Below are 19,061 nucleotides of genomic sequence, written 5' to 3' on the forward strand. Positions count from 1 at the left end.
TTTCCTTTTAATTTTTCTAATTTCTTTTAAATAATCTATATAAACCGCTAAAAAATACGAATATAAAAAAAAACCGATAAAAAATCCAAGATAGAAATCTATTTATTATTTTATTGTACCTCTCTTTCAACAAATGAAGAACAAAAATGGCTGTTTTCGAGAAAGATAGAAGGCAACATTTCAAATTCAGGAGCGGTCACCGTCGAGATATGTAAACAAGAATTGACCAACGTGATCGCCATGGATGATCCAATCTTATCGATCGGCCGCGAGGCAACGTCGTTTTCGCGGAACCGATAAAATATAAGCGATGACTCGCGATCGCGTGATTAGGAACTCCGTGGAATATCTCATTGTGCACGAGTCTGCGATTTACGTCCGTTCTTCACGGAGATTCTCGTACATTGACCTTAAACAGAATCCTGGAATCGATTCGCGGATCGATCGCATCGGTACAAGAATGGAAATCGCTCGATTGACTCCTTTTTCGATATGCTTATTTTATATCGTAAAACTATTATTAGAAAACTCGTTTGTGTTCTAAATTTATCAAATTTATATTTGTTTCATTTTGATTGATTACATATTATTATTTATTCAAATAAAATATGTCACTGCTCGTAAAAGATAAAATAAACGGTAGAAAGAGAGAGAGAGACGATTGTGCGGCAAAACAAAATATACAATATATATGTATATAAGATACGATATTTATAAAGGAATTCTATGGCGTTAGAAAAAATGCGCGATATTCGTTTCGGATTTTACGGGGATTTTCCTCGAACACAGTATACGGAGATCATTCTCGCAAGGACTAACCGAATTAGGATCTCTCGCCGAGTTGAAGACCAACGCCTTCTCGAGTACCCTTGAGATCGTTTCTCTTTTCACGATCATTTTCGATTCTTTTTCCCGTTGTGGGTGCGATTATCCTTATAGCGGTACACGCGGTCGCTTTCGACATTTCGTTTGCCCTCCTCTGGATGCTCTCCGGAGACTTTTTAAACTGGCCTTTTACGGGCTCGTGCTCGTGCCTTAAAAGTCGATGTATGAATACATCGGGTGGGAATTGTGCTCGGTCGGGTTTTTAAAATATTTTAATCCTTATATAAATCACACCGAGAAGAGAGTAACCGTTAAAAGTTATTACCTGCACGAGTAAATTATTGTTTACGTAAGACAGTCTAATTACATTTAATGTCTTAATAATAATATTTTAACAATGGAATAAGAATGTCGAAGAGTCACGACGATATTATCCACATTAACAGTGTAATCCGGATGCCACTGTACTTGCCATAATAAACGCAATACAGTTCGCGATGATTGCGTCGGTATAATTAATGACGTCAAGCGGCAGTTCCGCTCAGGGATTTTAGAATGATCGATGATGCTATAACAATATTCACACGAGGTTCTCTATAACTCTCTCTCTCTCTCTCCGGAGATCATAAAACTCAACTCGAACGATTGAATTCCTTTCGTTCCTGCTGTTACCTCGATAGTTATCCCGCGCAACTCGAAATGGCAGCAACGCGATATCACGATAGCTCCATTTAAAGACCGACATTAGAGAGACGCTGAGAAAAATCAACGGAAGGGGACTCGGTTATAAAGGTCGATAGACTACCCACAGTCGTATTATGCGTTGTAACGTGTTACAGCAACGGAGCGCGCGTTATACAAATGTGTTACGCGTTTAAATAGCGGCCGATGCCGTTGGGTCAAAGCGAGACATTATATAGGGTTTCTCATTTTCCTCGGTTACCATATATACCCAGGGCATAGGGAGAGATGCTTATCGAAAACCGAGGGCTTTGTGTTAAAGAGCCTAATTTCCAAATGAGTTATTACCTATAAAACCCGCGCGCTCCTCGAGCGGACGGTAATATTACCGCAGTAATAAACGGGCATTTATGGTGAACCCCGAGAGACTCCCCCCTCCCTCTCCCCCTCCCCCAACCCTTAGAACCTGGTCTCTTTTCTCTCCTTTCTCGACTCTCTGGTAATTTATCTTTCCAGTTCTCTTTTCACAGAAGCGAATGCGTTATAACAACGGCGATGTAATAAATGTAAATAAAACTTTGCGCCGAGGATGAAAAACTTATTCGTCTTTCCTTCGCGGTCGGGCGCCGATTAAGACGTTTACGATTCGCATCGCAGCACAGTAACCGCGTTTAATTAATTTGCGCGCAACAATGTGGGGCATGGCGAAAGTCGTGCGCGATGTAACTTGAGAAAAACGCATACCGCCCGTAGTGTAATTAACGGGCGTACACGCTCCTCTTTTAAGGTGCGGCTAATATCGGCGTATAATAATATCATCCGTGGACATATGCGCCTACGAATTTAGAGAAAATATTTATAAATAAATACAATTTTTATATAATTTCTCTTATATTTTATCAGTTTTATAAGAGCTTAAAAAATTTATTAAGAATTAAAATATTAAAAATTTATTATATAATTTATTAAATAATAAAGCAATTTGTGTAGATATCCGTAAATAATTACTCGAATATTTTACAAATTATCTTTGTATACGAAAAGGACATCGATATTGCAAAACATATTATGATAAAAATATAAATTATGTGTTTCTCTTGTTCGTATGTTATACGAATGCGTCGAAAATATTATCGATTATATTTCAAAGTGAGTGGCATTTTTGTTCCCGTTTTTTTTTTTTTTTTTTTTGTAAGGTGTGATTTATTCTTTCCTGCGAGGAGGAGTCCGCGCAAAACTGGTTGTAATAAATATGATACTATGTTGGACACTGTGCGCTTCTTAATAAGCCTCTTTAGTCTGTTATTAAATTATAAATTATGGCAATCTTATTTTATATTTCATAAGCAGGACATTTTATCAGGCCGTTAACTTCTTACCGACACCTAGCGACTTGCGGAATATTTCATGGATGCTGAAACACTGGTTCGACCTATTCATTCCCCTCGAAAGAGCAAGGGTATAGAAGCTCCGAGAGAAAGAATCATTTCAGATTCATATTTCTCTTTTTACATCGATATTAAAAAATTCTTATCTTTCCAGAGTTTTTATCCTTATTCTCAACATGCATGAAAAACATTCTTAGGACAAAAATTGAAAATTCGCTAATCTTTAGAGATGACTATATATGTATACAGTTAAAACAATAAAATTATGATAAATCTTGAGATAATGAGCAAAATGTCAAAATTCATATAAATTTATACAGTTGTATGTGAGAAAATAATAAATTTAATTGCATTTTTTTAAATATCATAGCATCTTAAAAAAACAGTTTATTAATTAATTTAATTAGTTATAATCCAAAAAAGCTCCAAACAGTTCGATATTTTCGTTCGGAAATGTATATATACAATTAAATATTCTTCATCAATATATATTTAATAAATTATAAATTTATTATTGTAAAATCCAATAAATTAAATATCAAAAGTTTGTTCTATTTTTTTTTGTACATTGCAAACGTAGAGTTATATAATTATAAAGAATAACATAACAGATAAATATTTAAGAATTCCCGGCATTTTCAATCGTGCGTATACGCAAGAAAAAGTAACAATTTTGAATTAGACGGAATATATATATATTCCAGACATGAAATGCAGGAAAAGCTACAATATTTTGCCTTTATTTATTTATAATTTATCTCAAGATTTAAAGGGAAAAATTATTTAACTCACCGATACGATGCGCAGCAGCAGAATTGTTGAATATGTTCATCTATAAAGCAAAATATATTCAAGTTAAAGTATTAAAATGATAAATACTTCAACATTTTGTGCAATTAAGTTTATCATTTGTCCTTTATAGATATTTAATAAATAAATAAAATTACAAATAAATAAAATTACAAAATTAAAAAGAAAATATTTTCTCTCCAAGAGAAGATACAATGTGAACCGAGTCAATAATCAAGATTAAGAGAATGCGATGAAACATCAAAACATAAATAATCAAAATATAGCATTATATATAATATGTAATAATATATTTAACGATTTATTATGTCTTTCCATTATATTTCACTCATTCCGACAGTTTCATATATTACTTTGCACTTTCAATTCGAAAATGATAAGTAATTTACATTTAAACTAGTAAGAAAATATAATTGAATATATGTAAGCGCACGTGTGTGCGCGCAATGCTAAAGAAATAGATTTTAGACAAACCTGCAGAAATAATTAATTCTGGTGATAATAACTCGTATAATTGATCTTTTACTCGGACTATTTGTTAGCAACAGATAAATATCGCCGCGGTGCGTGAATTCTTTTGTTTCCTCATTTTTTTTCCTCAATGTAATAAAGTGCGCATCGCATCAAGTGTGATTAAAGTCGGGAGTGTCGTGCGAAATGCCACGCAATCATCATATTTTGTTGATTAGCTCGCGTCCGCCGGTAATTAACCGTACTTTCGCGAGTAAGCTGTGTCACAAGCGAGTATCAAAAGGAAGCAACAAAGATTCAAGAAGAGAGAGAAGTCTTTATTACTGATAAAATAAAATTTTTTATCTCCACGGCAATTATTCATTTTACATTAGAAATAATTGTAAATTAAAATAAAAAGTTATTATTATTTTAAATAAAATCAATTATACAATAGTAAAGTATTTGTAAATTCGATTTTATTAGCGAATAAAAACTTGATTTTATTAAGCAATAAAAATGATCTAAAGACAAGTAAATGCTAATTTTGTTATAAGCGAATTTCGCATTCGGAAAATAATAGACGTTTGTGTCATTATGCCATTCTGTATATTATTTTTATGTCAAAGCCTCGTTGTGTCCCCGTCGTCGGAATGATTTCGCAACTCGCAATTTCGGATGTTAGCGTCGATCCGAGACATCTTTGCTGGCGTAAAGAACGTAATTTGCGACGTCCCAGCGTGTTACCGATTAAATGGCGTACGAGGATTTCGATCGCCGATACTTTATGTCTGCCGGGTATTAAATTTCGCGCAGCGGTCCGTACGATCCTCGGAGCGTTTAAACGTGGCTATAAGGGCGTAAAAAGCGATTCTTATTGGTACGCGCGCAGAACGAATATATACGAATCTGCGGAAAACGATACGCATCTATGGTGTCTCGCGCGACTTAATCCGATCCCTTCCCACGTGGCATCCCGTGGTGTGCACGTCGCTTTATTAGCCGTCAATTGTTTGTTCAACATTCCCCAAAAACCCCCGTAAACGTTAGTCGGCCTGATTTACTGCCCGCTCGCCGGGACCCACGAAGCCCTTCCCCGTCTACCCCGTCTAAGATCCTTCTTGTTCGCCGACGAAGATGGTTTAAAAATTCTCCCGGACCGAGAGAGCGTCCGCGTCGCCGACCTGCGGAGGCGTTTGCTTCTCCAGGAAATCATTTTAATGCAATCCCACGGCAAATTCTGTTTCGTATTTTTTTTTTCGCTCGTTTATCTAAACGTAGAAGTGATCGATCTCAATCTTTAATCCGCGTGATGCAAGTTAATGCGACAAATGGATTAATATTGAGCACTTTGTCTTTATTTCAACGTTATCAATGTTACTTGACGTAATAATCAATTTACTTCATAAAATATAATTTCTCCTATAAAATATAAATAATTATATCTTATATAAATTATTACAAGAATATAAATTTCGTAAGAGAGAGTGTTTGCGTGTATGATACAGTCATAGTCTTAATCATAATTGGCGATTAATCTCGATAAATTCCGAATGTTCATAAAAATACGCAGAATCATGAAATATTATCTCTACCTCGAAATAAGGATGGAAAGTAAATTCCGCTTCTCGATCCGATCGCCAATACTCAACGAGTATCGAAACGAGTTAGATAAAATCCTATCGATGACCCCTTCGCCTCTCGTCGGGGTCGATCCTCGCCGGGACCGGAGCCGCGTATAACTATAATAAGCCACCGCGCGCGGGCCCCATTAGTTGGATTATTAAATTTCTCGGTCGCTTCGCAGGGGAGGGGAAGGAAAGGGGGAAGAGGGAGAAGTCCGGAGCGAGCGAGCGAGCGAGCGAGCCGGCAGGTTTCGCGTTTAGGCAACCATTAGCCCGAGATTTACACCGCGCCGTAACTCATCGTACTCATTTGTTCACCCTGCTCTCTCTTTTACTCGCGCTTGCCATCACGGTGCGAGAGAGATACCGTCATTCCTCGCTCACCGAAAGGGGTCCACCCCCGGTGCTTCGACAGACTCCATTCACCGTGGCTACGCGATTGGTTGATCCTTCATTCGGCGCGTATCCCTCCGTGTCACGTTTTCGTTCCCTCGTACCGGCCCGTGTAAACACTCGGTTTTAACGTGTTTCTCTCTCATCGACTCACCCAACTTCCCCGAAGAGCCTGACAGTGGCCTGACGTGCACGAGTACGATGCGTTATTAATTCGACGCGCCGCACGCACTTTGCCGGATCGTTTCATGCAGTGGTAGCCGTGGAAATGCATTCTACCTTCAATTATCCGAAAGCCGAAGAATGGCACATTCGTTGCGCAAACGAGATAAAAACAGAATTGGGACTCTTTCATATATCCTTCTCACATTTATACAGGGATCCAGTTAAACGTTTCCTTCCTTTCTTGTCGTTAATTTAAAATGTACTTCAATCGTGAAAAATAATTGTGATAAAAGTTGTCTCTTAAATATTGAAACATATATCTACGTATAATATATTTTTCAAATGTATTTTCTGAGAGTATCAATGTATAAATTTCCTTCGTCAACTATAATAGTAGTTTTTTTTTTCTGTACAATTTTTATTAACTGTATCTCGATCGCAATCTTGTTCGTTTGTGTAAGACGGCGATAAAGTAAATTCTGATGGTCAATAATTGTCAGTTTATAATGATCACGATGACGAGAAGACATCGCAGTTCCGACGAGATTCGTCGATTTCCGATAAGATTTGCGCGGGCGAAAGATGTTGCGCGTCAAAAAATATAGGAGCAAGTGCCGAATATTATAAAGTAACCAAAAAAGGTGCTAGTGTACTCGCAAAATAGGATACTAACGAGCGAACAAATGGATGGCTATTTTTGGCGAACGTTATCGAATGATTTATTACTTTCTTTATCTCGCTTTGCAGTATCTTTGATCAGTATGTCGAAATTTACGCTGACGGAAGCTCTAGGAAACTCTTTCTTTAATTTTTTTTTTTTTTAATGCAAATAATTATCACCGATTCAGAAAGAATAAAATTGAAAAGATGATATAATGAAAGAGATAACCCAGATATAAATGTTTTTATTTTATATTAAAATTTTCATTAATAAAAGTATAACTGTCAATTTTCTAAAGTTGTCAAATAAACGAAGCTTAGAAGAGATAAATAATATCAAAGATAAGAAGATTAAAAAATTAACATAAATTATATATAAACTATCAAGGAATCCTGGCGCTTTTGCCACTTTTGTCACACGCATCGAGATCGACTCGCGTTCCAACGCGTGTTTGAAAGAATACTTGACGCACTAACAAGATAATGCGCGGTTATGACGAAAGAAGACAGTGCGGTCGATATATCCTTTTCATCCTCAATTCGGCTTCACTCGCGCAAAGAAAGCGTTATTGCAAAACTCGACGAACGGTGTCGGCGAGCGTAACGTGCGCACGGCCGATTATATTCGCCAACTTTTCAAAAGAAACGAAGGTTATACAGCTTTAGCGCTGGGAATACGAATGCTTTCCCGAGCAAATGGGATAATACGCGGTTTCTGAAAGGAAAATAACTTGGGCTTAATGGCGCTCCCTGTCTCTCTCATCCGAGAAGACGCGAGTAAACCGCTCGCCGGTGCAACCACGCGGTTCCATCCGTCGGTTGCATTTTGGGACCGGTCGAAGGAATTTATGCGAGAGAAATGCTAAACTGAATTCCCAGAAGCGAATCGACCCGTCGCGAGGTGACGATGTACATAACGCGAATAATAACTGTGTTTCGCGCCGGTATACTGGTAATAAGTCATAATTGAAGCTCATTTCGAACCGCTTGCAAATTGAAATTTATTCGTACTCGTCCTTTCTTTATCGATCCGGTACGAAGACCTACGTGAGAGCCAAACATAGGAATTGGCAGAAACGGTAGCAAAGACTAGATTTCGAAAGGGGGAAGTAAAGGGGAGTATTTATTTCGCAAAAAAAAAAAAATAATAAAGCATCTTCCTCCCAAAATTCTCTAAATTGAATAAAGTTCACAATTTGTAATATTCTTTAGATTATACAGCTTTATATTTAAATAAAATCTTATCTTAAAGTATATATATATATATTAAATATAAAATAAATATAAAAAATATAATTAAATAAATATATAATTAAATAAAAGGCGGTTTCTCTCTCTTTTAAATGTGACTTATAAATTATAGACTTGATCCGTTCAAACTGTAAATATCTGGAATAAAGGGATGTTACGCTGATATTTCCTTTCGATGGCATCATAAGGATCATTATGATGCAAATGACGATCGTGGAATCACTGTAGACATACATGCGCGATGTTTGACGAATGGGGCGAGCGATAAAACGCGCGTTCGTGGGCGCAAACACGATGCGAGTTCGACGAGTGAGAAAATATCACCGAGGTGCATCGGCTTAACGACCCGCGCCATTATCCTTATTTATCGCCGCGTTGAGTCGCTAACATTAAACGTAAATAATCTTAGGTAATTGCGTGAAACATTCGAGATTCGCCAGGAGCGAAAGACCCACTAGAGTTTTTCTTCGTAAGAGCCTTTGAAAAATTCGCGCTTGACAATCTTCAAACTTAGGATTTTTTAGGAGAACAAACTATTCCTATTCCCTTCTGCAAGCTGTTGATGTAAAACATCGTAACGAAAAGTGAATGTGGGTATATTATATTCTTATGGTATACAAGTGTGTAATTATATAATTATAGATTACAAAGAAATAATTTTATCTGCCGCTTGTAATGCAACGTATATATCTGCGTTAGCGATCGCTGGCAGTGATGATGCTAATTACGCTCGTAATGATCGACAGTAATTATTCTATCTTTTGTTCCGTGCCTCTTATGGCGCACGCTCGTCCGCTCGCGTGATCGATGTTCGTGTCGACACAGTCAGTACTTTTCCTGTGATAATAGGGACGCGGCGATTTGTAGAAAGAACTTTGGGATACATTTTATATAATTCTTCGAGAGAGATTTAGAAATAATTGTTATGACGCATAATATCGTTCACATCATTAGAATATCAAAATAAAAATTGTTTGCGTTCCAATTCTTATTATATATACGCGTTGAAAATTTGCCAAACGACCAGCTCCATTGCGGATATCTCACAATATTCGTATACCAATTGCACTAGTAGACATATTTGAAAAATCTTTGAAAAATCGCAAATCAACATTTATCGTATCGTTCGCATAGAGACAGCCGGTGAATTTCCCTGATACCTGGGCATACCGTTTCGTACACGCCATCCGATAATTTCTGACATATCTCGCACTGATATATTCTAACTATCTCGGTATCATCAGATCAAGTCGGTTTTAAACCGCCGTATATCGAACCGAATGATCGGGGAGCCCGAGATGGGTACTCGCGTCGAAATATGTACTTTTCAACGGATCCTTAAGCGGCGAGGATAAAGCGCGGGTCAGCCGTCGTTATTCTCTCTCTCTCTCTCTCTCTCTCTCTCTCTCTCTCTCTCTCTCTCTCTCTCAATGGCGGCGCCATTAATTCGATAATTTATAAACTCAACGTGGATTGCGAAAGGCGCCGTTACCGCTGTGACGTAAGATATCATTACCAGCGGTTTATCTGGCCCAAAAACGACGCTGAAATTTCGCTACAGCTTGGGCCACGCGATGAAGATCGACCAGCCGTCAACGGAAAAGAAAATGATGATAAAGCGAAGAGCGGAAGGAGGAGAAGAAAAAGAAAGAGTTTGAAAGAGGAAGAAATGGGGTGGAACACCGATCTCGGGAGGGAAGGGAGGACGGTTTTTTTAACACGGACGCGAATGTTGGGACCCCGGCTTGGGACCGATGATTTGTACGTACGTCGAGGATTGTTTATGGCGGTCTAGGCAATTGTTTAACTCGATTGCACGCTGTTACGTCGGCACGGTTAGTTTTGCCATATAGCAGAACACGCGTGTATAACGAGTGTGCGAGCGAGCGAGTCAGGAGGATAGAGTTATTACCTGTCCGGGACTTTTAGAGCCCCCACTCGACACGCCCTTCCGGTGTAGCAGTTATTAGTAATGCGGACTATTAGGATTTTTCATGCTCGGCGCGAGAGCACCACCCCGCTTGGGCAATCGCGAGAATATTTCTGCACCGTGTATATTAGCTTCGTTGCTAATTGCGTTGTCGATTCGAAACATTCGCGAGTCGAACAAGTCGTTAAAAATAATGATGTAAGTGATGTTTTTCTCATCACACGATTTATAAAAGTACTTGCTGAAATCCAGCTATTTCATTTAATTATCGTAATGTTACATAATAAAAAGATAATATAAAGTATTTTTAAATAAAGATGCAAAGATAGAGAAAGGATAATCGTAACTAGAACTAAGATGAAAAAAATTAAAAATAGAAAAGATAGACACAAGAAAAGTAATCGTATACAAGAAATATATTTATAAAAGAAAAAGATATATATTATATATATATATATATATATATATATATAATATCATTAAATATATAATAGAATAAATAATAATAGAAAAAGAAAGGAGAAAAAACAAATATCTCTTTGGCACATAAAAAATTTCCATATTCGTAGCACGTATATGAGAGCGGTTGAATAAGTATCTTGCATATTCATTTCTCTCTCTCTTGCGAGAATGGTAAACTCGTCGCTTTCAGAAGGACAAGAAGGCGTTTCTCCCTCGAAGGAGCACAAAGGCACCCGACGAGATGTCTTTTATCGCGGAATTTTCTGCCCAATAAAGTGCGCCGGGCGTGGTAGCGCGTGGTAACCGACATCGGTGCGACGCGTTTGGAGATCGTTTTCGACGATTGAGAATCTTTCTATGGGCTTTATGACGTGGCACACCGTCCCATCGCGTTTCCACATGATACTTTCATTCGGCGCTCGCGACGACACAATGCGAAGTTTGCATCGCGTTGCAGCGACGGTCATTCCTCATCTCGCCTGTGTATCTCGGCCGAGCCATTTGTCCCCGTAGCTCTTCGTGCTAATCCAAACGTGATTTTTACGAGCGAACGCATCCCAACGGTGTGCCAAAATCTCCCAGCCAGCGCGCGCGTACAAGCGGAATAACTTCCTTAACGCTGGAAAGCGCGACGATTGACCCGGTTAAATTGTTATATGTGTTGGCATGAAATCTGAGATTTTCCCGTATACTATCCTAAGAGAGGTGTGTTACACCAGAAACTAGATGTTTCGAATATATCGATTATTTTAGCATGACAGAAAATATCCTAAGAAATACGTATGAAATGTCTACTCTATTGTGTAATATTTCTTGATAAAATAAAAAGAAAAATTTTTAATTCTCTATAATAAAGACGAACATATCGAAAGTACAAGTAATTGTAATAAGAACTCGTTCAATTTTTTTTATGCGTGTTCTAAAAGCATTATGAATTTTATTACAAATTGTCCTTTCTTCATTTCGACTGTCCCGCTTCCCTGATCTCGTCGGCAGAACGATTCTTCCAAATGAATTACTCCGATGTGACGTCTCAATCGTCGTTATGCACGCCGAACGATATTAGATGCTCATGAGAAGCCCATAGAAAATTTGTTTGCATTCATCCGTCGAACGGCCCAATACCGGCAGGTGATATCTCGGTATCCCTCGCTTCCGTCATCGCCGCCAAAAAAGCCCGATGGTTGAGGGGAGGGAAGAAGACGAAGGACGGTCGGTGTTTTTCGAGAAGAGGTCAACCTGCGAATTTCCACGCGGTCGATCTCATTGTTCCGCCGATTTTGTAGCGGACGAAAGAGGAGACGAGAAAGGAGGGACGGGAGAAAGGGAGAATGTCCCCGCGAGCCTTTGTCGCCCGAGTGTGGATTTCAAGCCGCCTTTTGTCGACTCTTGAGTGCCTTCTTTACGACGAGCGAGAGGAGAGGAGGTACTCGTGCTGCCGAGATAGTCCTGGCCGCCAGTCCATTGTCGGAGTCAATCTTTGCCTCGTTAGGCGCTTATTTTCGCGCTTATTTACACGCCTTCGACAATGCCGGCGCAGCCGGGGCTCTCGTGTGGGACCGACGGATCCCGCGCACGATGCGCCAGGCATATACGTCAAAGGAGCTCGCGCGATTCGCTTGCCTTTCTTCTCTATGGATGTCATCGAGATCTGTTTCTGTAGGACGATCAGTCTCGTGAAGGAATGCTATGCGAATGAAAGGAAGAAGTTGTGGATGGCTTCTTCGGATGTCTTCTATTATCGATGAAGCGAAACGGTCATCGCGATATTATCGAGTTGGGTCTCTCTCTTTCTCTTTCTTCGGGAATAATAATTATCTTCCTCGCGTATCTTTCGAAAAGTCCAATGTCGTTGATTATTTCGGGATGCCGAAGATTAGATTAAAATCTCGAAATTTCGTTTACACGCCACCGAGAGCAAGTTTTCCTTTTTTTTTTTTTTTTTTTATATATTTAGGAAAAAGATTCGGGAAATCCCCTCCGCGAACTATAGATGAATTTGAAGTCAACCTTTTCTCGGATTTAAAGGTTGTTAAATATATTCGCAGTTTGCAACTCTAATCGTTTCAACAATCGATTATACGTATTATACTTAGGGGAGTATTATGATTGTCTCCGTAAGAGAGAAACCGCTTCATCTTTTCTTGGACTGAGATCTAATTCTTCTCCATCAATCATCCATTTGGTACCTGTTGTAACAAGACGAAGGGTCTCTCATTAAAATTGGTGCCGGATCGGGAACAATACGGGACTCTTTTTCATCATAGTCCCTTGGGATGCTCGCGCCAAAAACCTTCCTCGAAGGATCATCCCGATCCTCCATCGAGGTGTGAAGCGTGACAGCGATGATCGAGAAAATACCTCAAATCACTCGATATTCTTTTCACTCATAACGAAGAAAAGTATTATACTGGCGGCTCTATATACTAGTCTTTGCGTTGACTTAATGGAAAAAAAGAATTGTAGCTGGGGGAATATTGGCGAAGTAAATTTTTTAACATGCTTTAAATCATTAACATAATCGATGATTATTGGAACAATAATTGATTTAATAATTTTTATTTAGTATTGATGATTCGAAAAAAATATGTTTTAGAAAATAATTTTTGTCATCAGATTTTTTTTCCTCTAAAATCTTCCATAATTAAGATATTCATACGACAAACCACGTCGCGACCATTTGCGCACGTTACAAATCTCACGAGCAATCGTTTATATATTGTATATATGGTATATTAAGGAACTAATTACGAGATCGAAAATAAAATCATTGGCCAATCATCAGCGATCACGCGTAAAAAATTCCTTAATTATATAAATATCCATATATATTATATGAGATGGGTAATAAAAAAATTGTCACGCCGTCGTTTTTTTCATATCGCATCATCCTGACACCTCGTCGTCATAAAAAGGCCCCGTTTACGGTACTCGATTCGCGATCGTTATTCAAATGGAGGGTGTGCTCGTCTCGTTGGCGCGCTTAAACGGTCCTGGCGCGTCTGGCGTGTGTCAAGCTTATCTGGCAAGGTGGTCGGTTTACGAGTTTCCTTTCTGAACGCGGCCTGCGTGGTGTAACCAGGTGGTTGGTTCACTCTACCATCGCTCCGAATCGCTTTCCTCTCCTCCTTCTCGCTTTCCTTTTTCTTTCGCCGAGCGAATTTTTGTACGGCCGTCTCATCGCGCGTCGCCGAATTTACGATGCGGTGACCCCGGCATATCGACATCGACAATCTGCAGTTGCGATTTCGCAGTGCAATTTCCACAGAGTCCGGAAATTTGATTGCCGCCGCGACGCGTATCGAGTTCCCCTCGTCTAAATTACCGACTCGATATAATGAACATAAAGCCGTAAAAACGGACGTTCGGCCAGCTGGATAAACGAGTCGCAATAAAATGATGAAATTATTATAGCTCTTTGCGATACAAGTAATGAAACAGAACGCTGGAAATCTTATCTATTGACTTATCCTGCCGTAATCTTTTAATTTTCAATATATCACAATTTAGTGACTTTGTATGTTAATAATACTTGTTTCAATATCCCAGCGCAGCACATTCCGATACAACTTTATCGTCATGAAAATTCTCGTCCTTTTGTTCGCGAACGGAAAACAGGTTCCGTGCGCGCGCGCGCAATTTACAGCTGCGCATTACATTGCAAATTAATACGAGAAGCGCGATGCACTTGGCGCGATAGATTGGACTTTCTCGCGTAATCACGCGGCCCTCGCGTCGATTTATACCGGTTTTATAATCTGCCAAAAGCGCCGTTACGATTATTCCAAACGGTTCATCTCGATTTATTAATGAGGGGAAAATAATTAAGAGCCGCCGGCATCATCGTGAGCGAGGCGTTCTCGAAAGGCGCGCGATTAATTTCGAGGGATCGTAGAATTAAGGTCGGACCCGGGGTCCGACTCGGGTCGCAACAGTAGTATTTAAGAAACCTGTTGGCGAGAGAGAAAGAGAGAGAAACAAGACAACGAGAAGGAGAAGGAGGAGGAGGAGAAGATTCTTTCGGGATCCGAGAGAACGGTGAGGCGGCAACCTGGCAGCGGGATAAACGTGCTAATATACGTACGGACCATAAACAATCATCATAAATATTTCGGTCGACACATTAGCCAGCTCGTCTGCCAACACTGGGGCCCACCTTTCGCAATCCCATGCCTCTTTAATCACACGGAGAAAAGAAGGAGAGACGCGACCCGGCATCCGCCCGTCCCGGGAGGTTCCCGAATGCCTCGTTTTGTCTAATTAAGATAATAACATCGGGCTCATTCATTTAAATTCTCCCGAAATCTCACAAATCCGCGCACGTGATTTCACCTTTTCATCATATTTATTCCTCGAGCTATTGGTCGTAGTAAATTTTACAAGTGCCTGAATAAAATTTTCAAGACGTACGAGATTCATAACTGAAGAATTAATATCAATATCTCAAATATTTTCTCGGAGATATATATATATATATGCTACTGAAATTGGATACGCAATTTATGGATCGTTCCGTATATAGTATATTATCAGCGGGAGACGATATAATAATTACGAGTCTCTCGATAATATCGGTGTGACAAGTTTTTCCGATACCGAAATTTTCGTCGCACGCCCCGCCGAGCGATAGGAGCAATATCGACCAATCTCTTTCTCTCTCTCGACGGGCGCCGTTTGAATTATTATCGCCATTAGGCGTTGTTATTTTTTCGATGGAGCTCGTCGAGTATCGTTGGCAGAGACGGCGATTACGGTTCACGAAAGGCAATCGATGCGCCCGCGAAGAAGCGAGGCGCTAATGATATTGAAATGGATACGAGTTATGTACCGGCCATTTCGGTTCCTCCCTACGGGTTCCTCTCCGGCGTCCTCCGGGCCACTCTTCTCGGCCTCCTCTCCTAACCCTCCCCCTCCTCCAACCACGGATTTCTTCCTCCCGGTCAGCCACAACGGCGATTCCAGCCCCGGGTCCCTGGGGTTAGGTTACCTTGTTAGTTCTGGCTGCCTCCATTGCCCGTGTGCCCTCTGGCCAGCCGATGGAATTGCTTTCTATTGTAAATAACGATTCAAAATATATACCAGAGCGTCCACGAAATTGATTTCTCGTATATCTGCCGGGGTGAGAGTAATCGCCCCGCGATCTCGTTTCGCGAGAATTTTCGAAAAGATCTCGTTCGATGACGTACTGAAATGCCGTGGAAAAATTTCATAGAGACTGAAAAATTTCGATATCGCGATAAAAAGCTATTTCTCACTTTATCCGCGTGCGAATTTAGCTTTCACCGCGACTCTCGCCACGCATAATTGCCGAACGTATTAAATTAAATTTCGCGTAAACGCGATGGCCGCGACTTCGAGCGAGAAGCGCGTGTGATTTTCTATCTCTAGTATCCGATCATTTAATTCTCCTTCAATTCCGCGCCGGCTCGTTCTGATAGAGTAGATGGAATCGCGTTATCGCGCCTCGGATCGACGCGAGATAGGAAGGTCGGATTTCTCTACGATCTTTTTGACCCTCGCGTAATGTCAAACGAACGTGTCTAGCTCGCTTGACGCAATGCATTCTCGATTACGATCGACTTAATACTCTCCGATTGAATATCCATCATGGTGCTAAATTAATTCTCGCAAAATACCTCAAACATGCGTGTGAACAGTCGATTTTTCCGAAATCTCGAGCTTTACATAACTTAATTCATTTTCTTTAAAAAGAACTTTGTGATACTAACCATAACGATTGCTTTTAAATACTATTCAATTTATATTATCAAATATCAAATATAAGATAATCTACAAAATATTTGTGTTTTTTTATAATATTATGTGATAAGTCTAGAATCGTATTTTTCTTAAAGAAAATTAATGACAATTTCATACATTCTAATCAATATAATATTACTTTCGTTAAAATATTCATTTTTTATATTTGTGCGATAATAATCATAATAATGATCATAGCTAATTGTAAGTAAATTTTGTCAAAGACAAAAATCCAACAGAGAAATGAGAAAATATATTTTGCAATACGAAGCAATAAATTTATATATGTTATATACATTCCGGTGCTACGGCTCCTAAGCATCTACAGATAATTCCGCACTGTCCTTGATAAAGTTAATTTGACACACGTGGCAATATTTTGCCTGTCGATACAAACGGGATCAGACCCTTATCGCAGAATCGTGTATCTCTCTGCAAATCCTTTCGTCGCTTCCTCTATTTTGCGTGCGTGCGGACACGGGAACAGGAAGACGGAGTTATGCATATACGAGACGTTATGAATGCAATGAAGATTACGAAGGCTCTATGTGCGGAGGCGCGTATATTTCGAAAGTTCGTGGCTCATTAAAGTAGCGACGGCGTAACAGGGTACATCCTTTACGAAGGAGGAGAGCTGCGTGGAAGGATTAAGCCTGGAAGACTCCGCCAGCGCACGGTTGCTGGTCAAATTTGTAGGCACTAAAATCGTTGGTTTTATGGGATGAAATTTACAGCGTTTTCACGCCGTAGAGAGTAACAAAGTAGCTGTCGTTGTTGTCTTCGTTCTTATCGTCGTCGTCGTCGTCGTCGTCGTCGTCGTCGTCGAAACGTGCGCGCACGCAGCCGGCCCGCGCAGCGGGCCACCGCGATTTGATTTTGCGATCTTTTATTATCGCCGATATTGATCACCGTGACCGCCATCTCGAACGCGGGCCCTTTGTCGATGTGTCCGTTGCAAATTCCCCCTTTTGTGCCATTCTCTCGCGAAATCGCTGCCGCAAAATGCGTCCGCGCACACTCGCTTCTACAAATTTGCGCGTTCATAAATCTCAAAGTACGAATGTCGACAAAGCGAAATAACGAGTGGTTCAATTATAAATGGAATACATAATAAAATAAAGTATTTTTATATAAAGAGATTATTATATGTTATATGTATATATACGTATTCTACAGATTTATGTGGATATACATTTAATTTGAAATTGCTCGTCTTAGTAATTTGTTAATTTGAATAAATAAGTTATAAACAATATCTCGTTAAAAATTTAACAGGCTACAAAGAATAGAGAAATATTGTATTTCAGCAAATGTTACACCCATCTAACAGTAATAGCGTCCATTTACTTGACACAATTTGAGATACAAATGCAAACCATCGAATTAAGATAATTGTCAGACGGCCGGATCGCGAACAATAATTTTGCCATGCGTCTCGAGGCCTGACACCACGTTTTTGTCCAACGGCCATACGGAACGTCATCATTTCGCGATTACTCGTTATTAATGCCGACCATTTCGGCGGCAATACAAGTTATTAAATCGCGTTATTCCATGAATAATTACGTTATGAATCAAGGAGACAGAGCAGAGGGCGGACGGACAGACGGATGGAAAAAGTCAAGCGAGAAATTGTTTTGCAGAAAACTGCGGTCAATCGTAGTAGCACGTCAACAATTCGCATCATTATAAGGACATTACGCCCGCTCGCCTCGCCCGGACCTTCCTGTCCGTGATTTATGCAGGCATAGCGCGAATAAAGCGCACCGTATAATAATAATCCATGTTAACGTGAGTTGATAATCAACTCTACTTTTCATTACCTTCATTTATAATGAATATCAGAGACAATTCCGCGCGTAAAACTAAAATTAAATTAGTAAAACTCTGTACCCCGTTTTTGCGAAACTCTTTGTAAAACACAACGCGATGCGAATGTCGACCTTAGGACCAGTAATTGAACGTTAAAATCTGCGCACGAAGCGCAGCGCGTTGAAATTTCCGGGGGATTTTTTGTTCCTGAAACAAGCGCGCGCGCACGCACCGCTCGTATCCGGATTGAAACAATTGTTGGCGATGTCGGCGGAGGTGGAAGGCATGCAATTGCGACCGATGACGGTCGTCGATAAGGGGCGATCTGCACACGTGAGGTCACGTGGACTAGGTTCATTAAACGCTTCCGGCAAAGCGCATTATCTGCGCGCTCGCGCGCCGCTAATGTCAGGCAGATTAAGACGAAAAGGGAGTAAAAAGAAACGGACATCGTGGTGGCGCTAATAAAACTCGAGGGTCTCACGCAAGAATAAAATTTCTTGGGAAGAAAATGCATATATCGTCCTTTGAAAATACCACCTGTACAATCAAAATAACGCAAGACGTCGGATTGATTAAAAATATATATGCATGCGGAATTATATTATGATATTTTTAAAAATGTCAAAAAAAAAATAAAAGTGTTAAAAATTCAACAGAATAAAGATTACATAATTCTCTCTGTGATATTATTTTTTTCGACAAAAATGGGAATCGCGTTAAGATAAAATTTTCACCTAATAAATTTATACACGTGAGTCAGCAGAATATTCGGATTTACCACGCTTCAAGGTGCAAGCGGTTGTAAACGAGCGATTTGAATACATATCAATTGAATTCGGCGAAACG

The 19,061-nt window shown here is 39.7% G+C and overlaps 1 long non-coding RNA gene across 2 annotated transcripts in view; it reads right to left on the bottom strand.

Annotated features, from left to right (window-relative positions):
* LOC138935026 (uncharacterized) overlaps positions 1 to 19,061 on the bottom strand; it is a 172,442-nt gene that overhangs the window by 105,374 nt on the left and 48,007 nt on the right. For both annotated transcript variants that reach the window (XR_011447206.1, XR_011447207.1), the window contains exon 3: positions 3,687 to 3,726. This is a non-coding gene — a long non-coding RNA (uncharacterized lncRNA). The remainder of the gene's footprint in view (positions 1 to 3,686; positions 3,727 to 19,061) is intronic.

The sequence above is a fragment of the Polyergus mexicanus genome, unplaced genomic scaffold (genome assembly GCF_030449975.1).
Source record: "Polyergus mexicanus isolate NDT 795.1 unplaced genomic scaffold, iyPolMexi1.0 SCAF_7, whole genome shotgun sequence".
In the NCBI taxonomy this organism is placed as follows: domain Eukaryota; kingdom Metazoa; phylum Arthropoda; class Insecta; order Hymenoptera; family Formicidae; genus Polyergus; species Polyergus mexicanus.